The sequence below is a fragment of the Molothrus ater genome, chromosome 13 (genome assembly GCF_012460135.2).
Source record: "Molothrus ater isolate BHLD 08-10-18 breed brown headed cowbird chromosome 13, BPBGC_Mater_1.1, whole genome shotgun sequence".
Classification (NCBI taxonomy): domain Eukaryota; kingdom Metazoa; phylum Chordata; class Aves; order Passeriformes; family Icteridae; genus Molothrus; species Molothrus ater.
This window is the reverse complement of record NC_050490.2, coordinates 757,353-774,586: the sequence shown is the minus strand read 5'-3', so window position 1 is coordinate 774,586 and position 17,234 is coordinate 757,353. Positions and strand designations below refer to the sequence as shown.

At 41.0% G+C, this 17,234-nt stretch overlaps 1 protein-coding gene across 1 annotated transcript in view; it reads left to right on the top strand.

The window, feature by feature from the left end:
- The window catches only part of RORA (RAR related orphan receptor A), a 358,958-nt gene that overhangs the window by 195,097 nt on the left and 146,627 nt on the right, over positions 1-17,234 (top strand). The window lies entirely within an intron of this gene.

The following is a 17,234-nucleotide window of genomic DNA, read 5'->3' as shown; positions in this document are numbered from 1 at the left end:
TTCATGAGAGACCATGAAGTTTGTGCTAGCCAGGGTTCGGCCAACGTTCCATTTCCAGCCCCTGATAAACGTGCCCTGTGTGGTTTGCTCCCACTCCTTGCCCCCGCACAGTGTCAGCCACCATGAGCTGCCAGCAGCACCTCTGTGATCTCGTGGGAATGTTCACAGCAAACCACTCCAGCTGGGCACAGACCTGTGCACCTAAGGAGGCCCATGTGTGCAAGGATTCCTCCAAGAGACGTGCAAGTCTGTTCCTTAGGGCTCTCCAAACCCATGCCATGGAGTGGGCACTGCCTTTTTGTATGGCCTTAAGTGTCTGCAGCAGTCAGTGAGAAATGCATTAAGCAGGGAGAGCAAAACTAAAGATTTGACTCATTGTAATGGAGCTCCCCTCAGTCATGTATTTATTGAAATTAGAGATGGGGTAAGTGACAGCACTTGTTAGCAGTTGCAGAGCCAAATTTGGCTGTGATACACAATGATTTGTGTATCTAACAATCTAACGTGGAAATTCTGGTACTGGATTAGCATTCTTATTGTGTATCCTGCTTTAATATTTTTTGTAAACATGTGCTAAATGAAATCCAGAAATATGTTGCTGACATCTGTCCATGACCAATATTCCCAACTCATTCATTACCTAACACTTAAAAAGTTGTTTAGTTCACATGCACAAAACTGTGAAAGGTGCAAAACCAGACCAGGTCAGTTGAGTTTTGTAGTGAAAGGTGGCTTAGGGAATTGGTCTGAGATTCTAACTTAAGTCACTTATGAGGTCTTTCCACCAAATTACTTCCTAGCAGGAAATCCCAATTCGTTAGAGCCAGTGCCTTCCATGTCATCATTCTGATGATTACTGATCAGATCTCTTTGTGCAGAGAGAGGCAATTTCCAGTCAAGGTTGTCGGGCCAGACCCCTGACTCACCAGCTACTGCCACTAAGATGTAGAACAGAACTGAAACTTCATTCTTTCACCTCCCCTGTGAGTAGGTATGGGCTACTTACATCCTGGTGTCTTTTCAGTTGGAGCTGGTGCACTTAGCAGAAATAATTCATGAGTCAAAACATTGGGAAAAGATAAGCTGTAATTCTGCCTTAACAAGAAGCAGGTGATCTGATGGGGCCCTCATGCTGCAAAGTACCCTTTGGTCCTTTTAGCTTAAAAGGGATGGGGAAGGGATCGGATTTTTATTTCCTGGCAAAGGAAAATTAGAGAGGAAACACTGAAAACAAAACAAGTCACCTGGGGATGAGGCTGCTCAGAATACCAAGAAGGCAGCAGAAGTTGCGTGATAAGATGGAAATTCTGAAAATATTGCTTCAATTAGGATAAGCACCTAATTATTTCAATGCTGATGTGTAATGGGATCTGCAGCCAAAACTATAAGACTTCAAAGCATGAGCTTTATCATCAGATTTCCAGTAGCACCTTCTGTGATTCACAGAGATGAATTTTGTTCTCCAGCTCCAAACCTGGTCAAATTCCAGGGATGCAAAGACAGGCAGCATGGAGTTCCATAGTATGGCTGTGGCCTTTTTTTCAGTGATTGTCATCTTCATCTGAAGATATAGCTCAATGTTCCTGTGGAAAGAATCCAATGTTTTTTCATTAATGCAAACATGGGGTCATTTGTGCATAATTTAGAGGATTGCCATCTGTGATAACACAGCACCTTTAGCCATCCCAAAGCAGTTGATATTTGTGTCTGTAACTGTGCTGGTCTGTCTGTGCCCTGGACCTGTGGTGGTCTGCAGTGGCAGCAAAGGAGTGAAGGAAATGTGTTTGAAGGTGAAAAGAAGCAGGAAGAACACTCCTTGCTTGGTTTTCTCAAGTGAAATAAATTATTTATCTGAGACCTGGCATGCTTAAACTGTGTGGTGGAGTTTGGTGCAGAGTTCCATCAACCAGCCCTGCCTGGCCTGAGCAAAAAACCAGAATTTCTGTGTTTTCTTCAGCATGGCCCTGCAAAGCTGCTAATCAGGAACAGGAATCAGGGTAGCTGCAACTGCTTCCTTTGTGCCTCAGCTGTACCAGTACAGGCTCCTGTGCTATCAGGGGATGCTGTGAGGTTGTGAATTGAGCCTACTCTTATCTCTCTTACAAAGCTATAGATAGGCTGATCTCAGATGGCATTGAGGGTTTAACAGGTAGAATAAGCTTGTTAATGAGTTAATGATGTACTTAGAGTGACTCATAATAGAACCTCTTAGACTGAGGTTCTATTATGCTTGTCTTGGAATTTTCTATCACTTTCCCTCATTTGAATTACCCGCTTCAGTCTTCTGAATGTTTTGGGGATTAACTTTAGCAATCAACAAATTTCATCATTTGCCACCATGGCTTTTTTAGCTTGTTTTTAAAATGTCCATTCCGTGGTACTTTTTATTGCAACCATTTGTGGTACACAGCCAAGTTGTGTCACATAAGGGCTAAAGACAAGCACTCAGCTGTAGCTCTTGGGCTGCTTCCTTCACAAGAAATGGGCTTGACATTTTGGAATTTTCTATATCCCATGAGGTGAGATTTTTGAAGCAAGACATTTATAATGAATTAAGTTAAAATCTACTTTGCTAGTGGATGATATGACTGATGTGGTTGGCATGCTAGGTAATCACTCCATTAAAATGTTGAAGATTGCTTTTAAATTAATGAAGCTGACATGGTATGAAGGTTGTAGCCTGCATTTTTTGTGGAATGTTTGGTTTCCTCCACTCTTCCAGCTTTTTTTGTCCCCCTGTAGCTCTAGGAGTAGCAAAATTTGGATCTTAGGTACACTGTACATTTCTTATGATTTCTGTAGGGCAGAGTTCCATGCTAGAAGCATCAGAGTACACTTTTAGGGGTTTTTTGGTTTGTTTTTGTTTGTTGGAGTCTTTGTTTCCATCTCTGATAACTAATTCTCAGTTCTAGACAACAGCAAGATGCAAATGTCTTAGATCTTATTTTGCTACGTCACAGATTTGTTTTTGAATTAGTACTTGGATCAATTTCTCCATGCAGATCAAAGGAAGCAATGTTTGAATGAGTTTTTTATAGGCAGGTATAACTCCTGCAGCCAACAAAGGACAAAGTTGATTGAGTCTTGAAAAGACTGTCCTGGAAGAAAAATAAACAAACCACCCTCCCCCAAAACAATCCAAAATCCTGGTCTGTCTCAGGAGCTTTGAGACATGCCTGAGTTAACAAACTGCTATTAGTCAATCTGTAAAACAGATTAGGAAGATTTCTTATTTATTTTAAATTGATCTCTGTATTACATTTTTCCCCCCAAAATGTACTCCTTGCTAATTGTTTGGGGCTGGAGCAGAGTGTCAGTTGGCTCAGCAAAGGCAAGCAGTGCTTACAAAAGCACTGTTAACCCTTGCCAGCTAGGGTAGCATGGCAGGCAGCATTTAGTGCTTGCTCCTTGTTTTGTAGAGGGGATTAAAAACACTGCTCTGTGGAATGCTCATTGTAGATTGCAAGTTTCAGCCTCTAAGTGAAAGTCAGAGCATTTGGTAATTAAATACATTTGAACTTGCACTACATTTTACGTGAGGACTGAAGCTTATTGGCATTAGTGGATTCATTTTCTGAATTTACCCACATGAGGTCAAATGAACTCCAAATGGTTTTGGATTTTCTAATTTATTAAAATCCTGTGCTCAAGCTGAGGGGGGTTTCAATTTATTTTCTTGAAAGTCAGATGGAGCCAATTTATCTACAAGTCAGGTAAAACAGGATGTAACTTTTAAAAATCCACATTCCAATGCGAAAGAGTGAAACTCAGCAAAATGCACAAGAATTAATTATAAAATTAAATTTTATTTTTCATGTCTGTGTTGCCACAGCGAATGAGGTTTGAAAGGGTAGGGAGTAGCACTCAATTCACTGAAGTGTGACAATTCTTCCGTGTCAGTGATTTCAAGCCTGAAGGGGATGACATCCTGTAAGCACATTCATCCATTTGTGTTTATTAAATTAAAGCCTACATGAATTTGCAACAACAGACTGTTCATTAACAGAAAAAGAGACTATTGCTTTCCTCTTGGGACTGTTTTGGCTTTGATCCACTGATCTATTCTTACATTGACATAAATATTAGGGGTTTGTTTGTATTGGTTTTATTTTCTTCCTGTGAAAGAGATGATAAACAGCAAAAAAAATTTCTCACCATGTTCATATGTATCATATACTGTAGGAAGCTAAATTGTTTATGAAATATAATAAAAAACTGTGCATAATGCACTACCCCAAGTGAAAAAGGGAATCCTAATTTTTTTCTCAGCTATCTCTACTAAATTGTGCTGTGCTTTGCTAGCTATACAGGTGTTGGGTGAAAGGCAAAAAGAAATAAACACCAACTAGGCAGTGTTATGCAATGTGTTGTTTAACACATTTGTTTCAATAGCACCCAAAGATTCACAGGCAGAATGTGTATTTTTATTGTGCAGCAGCCTGGGCAGAGGTAGGGAAATAGCAGGGGTACCTCAAAGGGTGTAATCTGAAGCTGCACATGAGACTGAGAGAAAGCAAATCTCAGCTGCAGTTTTCAGAAGCTCCCCAGTTCCCTTCTCCCCGTTTTACAGTAATGCATAGTTCAAGCAATTGGGAAATATCTGAGTTATCAAGTCAGGATCTGTCTCTGTACAAGGAGGCAGAGGATTACAGGAAAGGGGCTACAGTCTCCCTGAGCAGTTGATGAAGTTCCTGAGAAAGGGTAGAAAGGAGAAAGCCTGCAGATGTTTTTGCAAGAAGCTACAGTTGAGCAGAACAGAATAATAGATACAGGGGTCCCAAAGACTGGAGACTTCAGTTCACCAGAGAATACAATATACATAAAAGATGAGGCTCTAATTTGAGGGTTACAGAAATGATTGCTCTAGTTCTTCAGCATGAAAAAATTGTCTGTGTATCAGAAATAGGAGAGCGAGAGAGCAAAGATTGCTTTTGAAATACAAATTTTGTAGTGAGAATAAAACAATGGATGCAAAGGAGGGAGGGATGAAGTGCTGGAGCAATCATGCACAAGGGGTGGGTGTCTTCAGGGCGTTGGAATTAGCACCTGGAGCTGGCTGGTGCTGCAGAGCAGGTGTGGTACTCTGCAAGGGAGGGTCAGATAGAAATCAGTCTTTGGCTGAGGTAAAAAATGGATACAGCATGTATATAAAATGGAAATGGGCTGGTTCTTGAGGCTGAAGCTGCAGAGAATGAGTGTGTGGGATTGTGTGACACTGCAGCCAGCAGTGAGTCAGAGAAAAAGGCAGAGCCAACAGAAAACAAAAGCCACATGAAAAGGAGGGTGCGTCAAGCTACAGAAAACCTGGTTTGGTCAGGTTACTGGGGCTTCCTGGCTGTGGTAAGAATTAGAGGACCTCTTGGGTAGTTTAATGTAAATTGGGAAAAAATAGCTGAAGCCCATCAACATCAGTAAGTATTTTTGCTAGCACTGAAACTAGCATATCTAAAATGGGTCATAAAAAAAATTTAAGACCAAGATAATTAGGTATATCATTGAGAATTCAGTCTAGGTGAACTGAATGGAATATTTCCAAGCTGAATATAAGTAAGGTTGGTCAAATTATGCCTACCCATCCCTTCTTGCTTTTGGCATTAAATAGAATTAGTATTAAAGAAGTTTGAAAAAAAAAATCACTCTGCTATGAAAGCAAGTAAATAAAAATTCATATTGAACCAAGACGCCAGGATTATAACAGTTATTTATGCTGCTGAAACATAACTGTTCCCCAGTGAGAAGTTGGGAGCCTGAAATCTGGGAGAGGTGTAGCTCTATAAGAGTATTTCATACTGGTTTTCCCAAGTTTTCTGGGTTCTTCCCCCTCCACCCCCCATTGTGTAAAGAGGAGTCCCAAGCGATGGTCACTAAATGCCAGGATTCATGCTCAGGTGCCACAGGGTCACAGTGGTCCCTGCACTCAGCACTGCCTGTGGGGAGGCTGGAGCTGGCTGCTGCAGGTTGAGATCCCCACACCGTGTCAGGGCTGCCTGGGTAGGGGCAGGGGCTAAGGCCCTGCTTGGGTGCAAATCCCTGAGGCAGGAGCTGCTGCTGGGGGAGGCTCAGGGTGTGACTGTTCTCTGACAGCACTCAGAGCCAGCTGTGTTCTGCTGCTTCTGTGTCCAGGTGCTGCCTCTTTGGCCACGGACTGTTGGTGGGGTCAGCAGGCTCTGCACTGAGCAGGAGGGTAGCACAGAGTCCCTCCAAGTGTTTGAGATGGAATTCATATGCATGCCAGGACCTGGGAATTTCTGCCTAAGGAAGTTCTCTGTGGCAGGTTCTTCAGCTGAAATAGTAAAGGTAGCAGAAGCCTTGCACATGGCTTCTGGAGATAACTGATAGGGACACTTAGCTTTTTGTCTTTTAGCATGAATCCAGGAGCTGCCAAAAGGCAGCACCTTCAATATGCAAAGCTTGTGCCTAAAGCAGGAGGGTGATGGGCAGAACAAGAACAAGAGGCAGGTCTTAGATCTGGAATTCCCTGAGCAGCTTTTTCCCCTTGCAGCCCTGCTGAGTGACCTGTCCTGGGTTTGGCAGTGTTTGTCCTGGGTGCACAGCAGCTGAATCACCCTGTGCACACCTGTGGCACTTTGTCATGTAGTGACCTCTCTTCCACAAGGCCAGGCTGAAAGTCAAGGAGCCAGACACCCTCAGTGGCAGCTTTCTTAGTGTTCATGTAGCCTCCTCTCTGCTTTAAACAGAAGGGAGAAAAGAGAGAGGCAAAACCCCCTTTTTTGGAGTGGTGACAGTGTGCATCCCACAGTTATCTCATTCTTCAGAGGCAAGCTTGGCTTTCCAGTACCATTATTAGTTAATTGTTTTGAAAGTGATGCATCTTTGGACACAGCCTGAGTTGCTGGCTATTAAACCCTATAGTTATTCAGGCTTTTGACTCCTCTGTAATTGTGCTTTTTTTCTTAATTAAATTGTTAATGCCAGTTTACATGGTGCTTATTTACAAGCTGTAGTAGAAGAGGGATCTCCGTGACTCTTTGTAATGCGTTGAATTTGCATGATTGGCAGTGGTTTAATATTTGCAATCTATACATCAAATAAATAAGCATGATGATTTTGCAATATTTTTTATTAGTGACTCACTGAGTTAAGCTTTCTTAATAACTCCCTTAGACTTTCATAAAAAATGGATAGTGTAGGTTATCAGAAGTGATTATTTCACTGTTCTTACTGGATTTCTCAAAGTGCTAAAGAAGTTGGTTTGGCTGTTAAAAGGGTCTTTTTATAAAATAGGACAGTCATTCACATACCAGACTTCCTCTAAGACTTCAGAAAGGCTTGGATATGGGATTTTAGATTTATGTGTATTCATAGAGCATAATTTCAATAAAAAGAGAAAAAATAGGTGGGAATACCTTGGATACTTAAGCATATACAACAAGGAACTATAGTGTAAATGACTCAGTTTAGGTACCAGTAATTTGTGAAACAAGGAAAGAATATTTTTTTTACAGGTCAGAAAATGTTTTGGGGACCCTCTCATGCTCAGCAATTACTTTTGATGTGGGTCAGGTATGAATGCTTATTCTCTGGGAAAAAAAAAGTAGCATACTAAAATTGGGAAAGGAATAAAAAGAATATGCAACAAAAACACCATTTCAATTTATCATTTTTCCCCCTTTTCTTCCAGATGGGGAAAGAAGATGGGCTGAGGCTTTGCAGCTGGCACTTAGAAATAATAACACCTGAAAAAATAAGGCTCATTCCAAATGTGTTTGTGTTGTTGTTAGGGAGCTGACTGTTTTTAACCCAGTGCCTCTAGTAAGGCACACTTTTACCCAGTCAGACCATGAAAACAAAATTGATGCTGTGTCAGCATCTTGGTGGCAAATAACACTCAAAACAGATTATAGGATGTGCTAGGAATACAAAATAAGGTTAGAAATAATGCTTCAGCTGTAAGTTCTTCAGGCTGTGGAAATAATAGAGCATAATTCAGTAGAAGAGGAACCAGGGAGTCAGCATGCAGAGGGAAAAAATGAAAGGAGAAAGAAAAATGAAGAGAAATGGAAATAGATGTAGGGGAAGTTTGGCAAGTCCTATCAGTGGAAAATTCTTCTGCTGACTGTATGGAAGGGCCAGAAGGGATTTAAAAAGGAGCCAGAAGTCATTCTCACATAAAGAAAGCAGTGACTGATCTTTGGGAGTGCTGCTCTGCAAGTCCTGAAGAGGATATGAAAATAGACATAGAATCTGGGTATGTTTGGTAGCAACTTCCAGACGAGCCCGGGCTGGTGCAGGCCAGTGCTACAAACTGCTTACACATTCTGCACCGTTTTTGTGTGGCTGGAGAGCAGGGAGGCCTGCAGAGCCTCCTGCAGTGAGATGTTCTTCAGCCAAGGCTGGTGCTCAGTCTTATTATTACCCACAAAAACACTTAGTAATGCTAAAAAAATAAATTAACTTGGGATGTGTGTTTAAATTACATTGTGCTTGGGGTTTTAGTTTATTTGAGCTATTAAATATACTCCTTTAGTGTACACTTCCTCAGTGCTGTGTGGTGAACTGAAAGCAGCTGGCTCTGTGAGGTGGATAAACACATATTTACCTTTATACTGCTTGTGGAAAGGCCATAATGAAGAATGAAGCTGAAACCATGAAGTGGAACAGAGTAATGAAAACTCCAACTACTGCTTTGAAAAGCTGTTACTGAAGTTTGGGTGCTTTGTGTCTTTCTTCACTGTCACATCTGAGCTTTCCTACTCTGTATTTCACCACAAACAAAACAAGTATTCCAGCACCTTTCTCCTGTTTACAGCAGGGTGGGGATATGAATTTTTAACAATAGATTATTACTTCTTCTTATCAAAGCAGGCATAAACTGAATTCCATTTTCAGGAAAGCCCTACCCTTTCTTCATTACAGGTTTTCTATCTCAGGGACATTTAGAACTTCTAGTTCTGCCAATAGTGGAGTGGTGGAGACAAAGATCTGGAAGCAAGATGCAGACTCAGCCTTCAAACACCATAATCTCTCAGCAACCATTATGTTAAGTTTAGAATAGCTAAAATCAGTCAGCAGCCTGGTGGGAGCACTGACATCTGTGAGTAGGGTTCAGTCTGTGAGGAGGTGAGCCTTGCAATCTATTAAACACCGTGTTCCAATACTCAGTGTAGGCATCACAGAGGCAGGGATTAATGTACACACATCTACACAGGAATCTTTGATGCCTTCAAATGCTCCTCATCTGCTGCAGAGCACTCAGCAGCATCGCCTACATATTTCACAGCAGCCTTCCCACCTGGGCATTTCAGCCTGACAGTGGGAAGCCTTTTGAAATGACACTGAGGCATCTTGGTGGAGCTTGCACTCCAAGATCTAATAGCTATGGTTTGGGGTTTGTTTATATATCTGTACAAACATCTGCACAGACACAGAGCTGGGCAAGCCAGAGCTGGAGAAATGGGAATCAAATTTTGAGCTTTAATGTCACAGATAAATAATATGTTTAAACTCTCCAAAGTCATTTGTCTGCTAGTAATCCTCTCCAGCATGACTGAAACAGGAATTGATACTTTCACAGGTAGTAACAAGCAAAAAGCTACAACAATATTTTTATCTGTAAAGAAATTCAGGTTGTGTAACTGCTCCCCAACTTTTTATCTTTTTTTTTCTTTTGAGGAGGCTTGATTAATTTTCTGGATGCAGATAATTTTGGGGTAGAAAAAAATTTAAACTCAGATTCCCTACCCAGCATCTATCACTAGCCTGAGGAATAGAGATCTAATTCTGTTTGATTTTTATCTTCAGTGTTTAGTACAGAGTAAGTACTAGAGGGTGTATGAGCCCAAGATAAACACTAACCAAAATATCACTGCAAAATTTGGCTTAAAAATTACATCTAACTGTTGTTCAGATGAGGGTAAAATGAAAGATAAAGTGCATTCAGTTTTATCCTCATTCTACACTTGTCCATTAAAGAAACATTCACCCCTTTAGCTGAAGCAGTGGCACAGTAAGTTTAAAGCGTTTCAGCCCAGTGTAATTGTTAATCTTTTTTACTCTCTTCTGGGCATTAAGTTTACTCAAATATGAAGGAATAAGAAAATACTGATTAAATACTGATTAAAATCAGTAAAGTTTTCCTTACATGGGAGGCACACACATGTTGGTCCTTGATACTGAGTCAAATCCACCTATGCAATGCTTAACTGACACTTCCTCTACTCTGTTTAATTGACATGGAAGTGGAAAATCTTTAAATGCACATGGCCAGAGAAATCTCTCTCAATTCCCCTTTCCTGCTGGCTTTGAGTCCATGGCAGAGGAGACCCTGTGCTGTCTTTGCATGGAACGTGTTCTCAATCCCATGGTACAATACAATCTGTTAGCTTGGGGTTCTGGCACTTCACTGGAGAACTGCTACTCCATTAGTGAAACACTAAATCCTAAGCATATAATGCACATTGTTAAAGTTATGTATAAGAATACAAAATGTAAAATACCCTGTCTCAAAGAGCACCAAAATAGAAAAATAGGAGACATATTAGAAATAGGAAAAGAGGAATGTGCAACAAACAGTGATCCTCAAAAATCCAATGTGATTGGCAGTTAAAAGGTGGTTCATTTAAGTGAACCTGTGTGCAGTGCAAGTAAATGAATTAATAATCAAGGGAAAGTCTGTAAAAAATATGTTTCAGATGATAGCTTTAAGTGAATTTGATCTCTTTTAGATGACAGAGTCTGGTCTCTAATTAGGTTTCTATTCTTACAGTGATGGATATGAAGTACTTTCTGAATCTGTTTGACCTTCTCAGCCTGGGGAGCAAAATTATTTCCATAGTCCTTAATTTCACAGGAGTTTTGCATTTGTTGCCACAGAGAACTCTCACAAACAGGGAAGAAAGTTTAAATAGTTGAGAGACCTGCTTAACTCTGTGCACTAGGCACAGGCTTTATTACTGCTTGTTTGCCTGTGGAGCTCTTCTCCACCCTGTACATCTGCTTCAGAATTCGTGTTATCTCTCTGACTTGGGCTCGCTGGTTACTCACAGGGAGCTTCTGCACTTGCATCTATCTTCTGCATTGCTTAATTTCTTTTGGAAATACTCTATTCTCTCACCTTATTAATGTTAAAAGAAAAAAAGAAGGGGAATTTATTGCTAAAGGCAGCAGAATAGAGAACTTCTTGGTGGAGCAGTGTGTCTTCCCCTGTGAGTGCAAGCTAAATTAGTTCTGAGGTGCTTTCACTCAGTGGCAGCGTAATGAGAGGCAGCAGGCACCTCTCCGTTAATAACGTGCCAGCCACACTGGGAGCAGCTCCCAGCCTGCTGGGACAGCTCAGCCACCAGCACCAGCAGGTAGGAGGCAAAAAATAGGCTTAGGAGAGAGGAAACACAGGTGGAGATCAGCGCTCTGGTGTTCCAGGGTGTAAAGTCATTTCTGTCTGAGGAGAGGGAGTGGCTCAGCCTGGCTGGAAGGGCCGAGTTGCTGCTAACTTCAAAATTACAGCAGCACTGCTGCTGCTCAGGAGGCCTTGGCAGCAGTGTGGGACATGGAGTTTGTTTTCATTGCCTGCTCACAGTCAATTGTTTTATTTCCTTGGTAAAACTGGGATGGTTCTGAGTTGTGCAGCCCAGTTCCAGAGGTTCATGTGTGATGCTGCTTATTTGTCAAACACGAGGTGCTGGAAGAACCCGAGCACCATCTCTGTTTTCCTGAGTTCTCATAGTGTTCCTCTTTCCTTTCTGTTATGAATCCCATCTTACATTGAACTCCTAAGGGTTAAGTTTTGTGTGGCAGTCAGGTAAGAACACAGATGGTTGGTTCCTGCACTTCCTTCTTTCCATCTCTCCAAATCAGACAAGCAGCTGAGTGAAAATCTCATAGCCACAACTTCAATATGAGTATTTAGGCTGGTATGTTAAACTCCAAGGAGCTGTGGACATGAGTGAGGTAACCCTGCAGCTCTGTTGAACTACAGCAAAAAAACCCTTGAGAAAAAAGAGCTTCTGTGGCTTCAGGAGCAGGAATAAACTGTATATTTTTCTGGTCCTCTTGAAATACCTGCTGACATTAGTTGACAGGAAATCTTATGGTTACTTTAAATAAGGCCTCACTCCTTTGCATGGGAAGCCAGCACTAGTTTTTCTGTCCAGTTTTTCTCATTTCTGGATTTATCTGTTTCTGTAGAAAAAAACCACAGCATTAGATCTTTGAAGGAAAGACTGCATCAGACTGTGCCATAGAAGATTACTTTATACTTTTGTTTCTCCATGCTTCCACACATATTTCTGAATCTGTGTCATTAATCTTCAAACTCTGTGGTTGGTACTAGGATTTTTGGATTTCTAGGTTAGTTGTCCAGTGTTACATACATAGGTTGAAAAAAAAGAGTAAATCCAGGAGAGAACTGTTTTTTCAAGTTGTGGTCCAGAAACTCACATAAAACTCTGATTTTGCTCAAAATGTCAGGTATCAAAATGGCTGCTATCTCCTCTGTGAATATGGATTATTTGTTACAGGGTGTAGTTTTTTTAGCATTTTTGGACTCTTTGAAGGTTTGAACACTTCAAACACAAGGAGCAGAGACCACAACTTAATAAAAAGTCTGCACATAAGGACAAAGGGGCACAACTGTGGTCTGCAGGGATCAAGTAGTGACAAAAACAGCATCTTGAATATAATTTGCTGAGCTCATTAGACAACATCAAGCAGAAAGGGAAGAAATAGTTGTGGTTTCTAACACTTTTATATTTGCTTTCTTGGAGACTTAATCTTGGGTCAACTTCCACAGAAATTGCAGAGACCAAGGAATGAAGTAGGTTTATTATTATAAACAGCCACAGCAGCAGATAAAATGACATTCATTAAATTCATTTGGCTCCTGCTGTCTGAGGCAATCAGAACATGTACACGTGCACTTTAAAGGAGCCCTGTTGCCTGTCTGCTCAGCAAACCCCCATGAGTCAATAGGGATTTGGCTTGGGTCTCCCAGTGTGTGAGAGCACATCCCACAAATGGACAAGATGCTCATCAGCTGCTTTATAATGTAATTCTGCTTTGTTTCTATTAAAAATATTCCTAAAATCTCAAGTCTAGTAAAATACTACCCTCTTTTTGGATGTTTTTTATTCTGCAAAATACTTGGCCCTACTGTGGCCAGGAAGTTTGAGTGGTGTGAAGACTCAGGTGTGTAAATAGTTGATTTCAATTACTCACTGCCCATTTCAGTCAAGTGTCCAGGTTATGCCAATCTCATTTTACTTCTGGTGCTCTCTGTAATACTTGAGGAAATATTTTCAGATGGTGCAAGTACTTGTATGTATTTTATGATTTCTGCTTCTTTCTGATTAGCTTCTAGTGGCTTAAGAGCACATTAGAGACATAAATTGCATATTACAGCACAGTGCCCTCAGCTGTCACCTCCAAGTACTATCATCCATCTTGAGTACACAGGAGTCTGAGGCTGGAGCTTCTCCTAGGCAAAAATTCAAAATGAGAAGAGCTCCAACTCAGCATTGTCTTCTGCTTATACATCAGAAAGGGTAAACACACTGTTGCAGAGGTTCCTACTGAGGACTTGGCCAGTAAATGCTGGCTGGAATGCCTGGAAAGAATTGGTGTTTTAGTGCAAGCCTAAGGAAAACATTGCTCGAAGCACCTGGGTGAAATCTCTGGCATTTTGCTTAACCTCAGCCATCCGTGTGACCCTCCAGGCATTTCTGCAATAGAATATGTTCCTGCCTCTTCCTCCACTTCCCCTCTGCTGGCCCAAAAAATAAAAAAAAAACAACCAAAAAATCAGGGAGGCATTGATGTCTTCATCCCTTTGTGCTTTGAAACAATAGGAAGGTTTAAAGGGTGTGACAGAAGTGCTCTGCATTGGTAGATCTTTGTCTATTTTACAATTGCCCAAACAGCTACTACAATTGACTCTTCAGTCCATGATAAAGCAATAGAGATAGCCTTCCAAAACATCCTCTTTGCCTGATTTCCTGCTTTTATCTTCAGCAGCTGTTTGTCATAGATGTCATGGCTATTTGACAGATTAGACTCTATATCGTGCTCTCATGGCTTTACATGCAGAGAAATGAGACAGGGAGGCTTCTTTTATGGCTTGATTGCATTAGTGGGCAGCACTGTGAACCTCCAGTTTTAAAGGCATGAATATTTGGGCCAGGAAAGTTTTTGAGGTGAGAGCTCAGGCAGACTAGCCACAGCAGTTTAACCAGAATTATTCAAGATACTGCCACTGCCCACAATCTTCTCTCCACACAAAAGTCATGAGCCAGAATTGCCGTTGTCTGATCCAGTGCTGCTCTTTTCAGCTCAGCCTGCCACTGGAGCTGGAGCCTAGATTTCCATTTATTTGAATCAGTATTTTTAAGATTACTAAGTGCAGTGTGACCTTCAGTGATATTTAATGTTGCTGAGAGTATTCACAGTGTATCCATGGGAGTAACAGCTGCTCCAGATGTGGGGAAGGGGAGCTGCCTTTGGTGGTGTGGAGCTCTCTGCTGGCATCAGGCTTGATGTTAGAGCAGACCTGGAGCAAGGGCTCTTGCAAGGAGCAATGGTGGTAGTGCTGTGAGGTCAAAAGGCTGCAGTGTTTCCTTGGTGCTGAAATGTTTCTGTATCAATAAATGTAATAATTTTGTAAGGGGTTCTTCTGCCTGTCTAGCTGGTTTTGGTACTTTGATTATAGGGTGGCCAAGCAGAGGCAGAGAGTAAATCTATGGAATTTGAAGTGCCTGTCTTTTTGAATTACTAATCATTTGGCACTATCCAGCAGTACAAACATGAAGGAAATAACATCTTCTGTTAAGAAAACCTTGGTGATGGATCAGTCTAGGAAGCATCTTGGCTGTGTTTCAGATGTAAATCCTTCATTGACAGCACTGGGAGCTTCATTGATGTAGATAATTTACAAACACTACAATTCCTTCTCCATTCTGCCTCCATGAAAGTCCGTTTCATTTTATATGGAGATATTATGTAAGGGAAATGTCTTTAGGGCAATGTTAAAGAAAGAAAAATGCACAAAGCCAGAATGGAGGAAACATAAAATACAACTCCTGTTTTGTTTTTTTGGTTTGCTTTGTTTTTTCTTTTCCACATTATGCTTTGTGCTGTTGTATCTTAAATAGAGAGCAATATAGAATAGTGTGTGCTGTTGAGAGAGTCAGCATAAAGATGTGTAAATATTTTAATATTTAATGCTTTCTTCTCAACATATGCAATATAAATATCTGTGAGCAGACTGAACATCTAATAAAGGTGACCACAGGTTATACTGCTGTAATCCAGTAACATGACGAGCAAGTTTCATGATTATATGGTCAAAGGAACAAAGTTATGTGTTTCTTATTATGTGTAAATGACATTAATACAAGTTTTCTTACTTATGTAGAAATTACAGACATGGGGAAAGGAAAAGCACAACAAATTACAGCATGTCTGTGTATTCCTACTTGCATTTCATCAAAGCATTATAATGTTGATAGAGAACAACAAACAGGAAGGAACAGGAAAAGTGGGTTTAGGTTATGCTTCCAGCATGACTGCCTTGTGCTGTATTTACAACACTTCAGGAAAGAACTGCAGAGTGCTTGCCTCTGTGTGATCTTCATCGTTTTTCACCATGATCACTGATAACATTTTCAGATGGCGAGTTGCTGTCGTTTCATATGCTCTAGAAACAAGAAAAAGCCAGTCTTTTTACCTTGGTGAAAAAAGAGACCAAATGCATCAACATATTGTGACACTGAACACTTGATCAAATATAGTAAGTAGGTGCTATAGCACAAAACTTCCAGTCATGCAGAATTATTTTGAGAGCTGAATGGATGTGTGACAGTGCCCTTATTGGAGGATGCTGAGCTCAGTAAAAATGGAAATCTACAATTTGAACATTGTACATTTAATATAAAGCATAAATGTGCAAGGGAGTTGTTAATAGAATACAAGAAAGAAGTTAAACAGTGTCATGATAAAAATGGAATGTTTGAGAGCCCAGATACGTTTTTAAAATGCTGCTTTTCTCCAGGTGCAGGAGTGCCATTGTTTGGGTACAGGCTGCAACAGTGGCATGCAAATGCACACCACTCCCAGTTATTGTGCTTAGCTCAGCTTGTGGAGCTGGCAAAACACAAAATATGCTGCTATGGCATGTCGAGTGTAAAAAGTGAAGCTGTTATTAAACCAGAAGTTATGTTAATTTAACTCCATTAAAAGATTTGGGATGGAAAGTAGGTGTCTGCATGGGAAGGATGAAAAGACAAACAGCTAGCAAGAAGAGTCATTTGACTATTTCTGAGAAGCTGGATGCAGGCCCAAATTTTATTTATCCAGACAGCTTTAAGGAGTAGCTGTTGAAGAAACATCTTCCAAAGGAGAGGTAAATCTTTTGTGGGTGCCTTGTACATAAAGGGTTAGCAGTGATCACAAACCAGCTGTTCCAGCTGTGTGGGGTGGTGAACCTGGTTAATGCTGTTTTCCTGCACCAAGTCAACTATGAACAATCAATATGAACCTGCTGGTTAGGTACCATCTTTGTACACTCTCAGAAGACTTTCTGGAGTGCTAAAAAATTACATGGATATTGCCCTCTAAGATTGTTCCCATGTCAGCATCCCAGCAGCAGTCAATTGTTTGTACAGAGAGAGGAGCTGTGCACAGTTGGTGAATCCAGAGAACTGAGATGGATCATCTTGGGCCTCTTGGAGTGTATATAAGGGGGGTCATTGAATGCCCCCACCTTGGTTTAAAGCATCAGGCACTTACAATTTTGTTACTGCCCATGTTAAGCTATCTTCTAACAGAAAGTTAAACTCCAGTTGAGTCTGTGTGCCAGAATTTTGGCTAGATATTCCCAAAACACCTGTTTGTACTGAGAGGCTGTGTGCAGTGTGGCTTTAGCTGCCATCCTGAGTCAGCTTTCAGATGGTGATAGGCGATTAGGAAGCTCATTCACCTTGATGGCTCTTTCCACAGAACACGCTATAAGCCTCTTGCTTTGTTTGCAATCTTTCTCACTCTCGTTTACAAGGTCAGGACTGATGTTTTGGTTGTTTTCCCAGCAGTGCTCCACTGACCCATTTTGCTTTAATCCCCTGATGTCACTGAAATAAACTGAGGAGGGGGAGATTTCAGAACTCGAAACAATTTCCTCTGCTGTTGTGCTCTGCAAATTAATTTGATACTATTATGTAAGCGTAATCATCTACTCTAATCACATCACAAGATTGGGAACAGACAGAAATAACAGAAGGGAACATTCT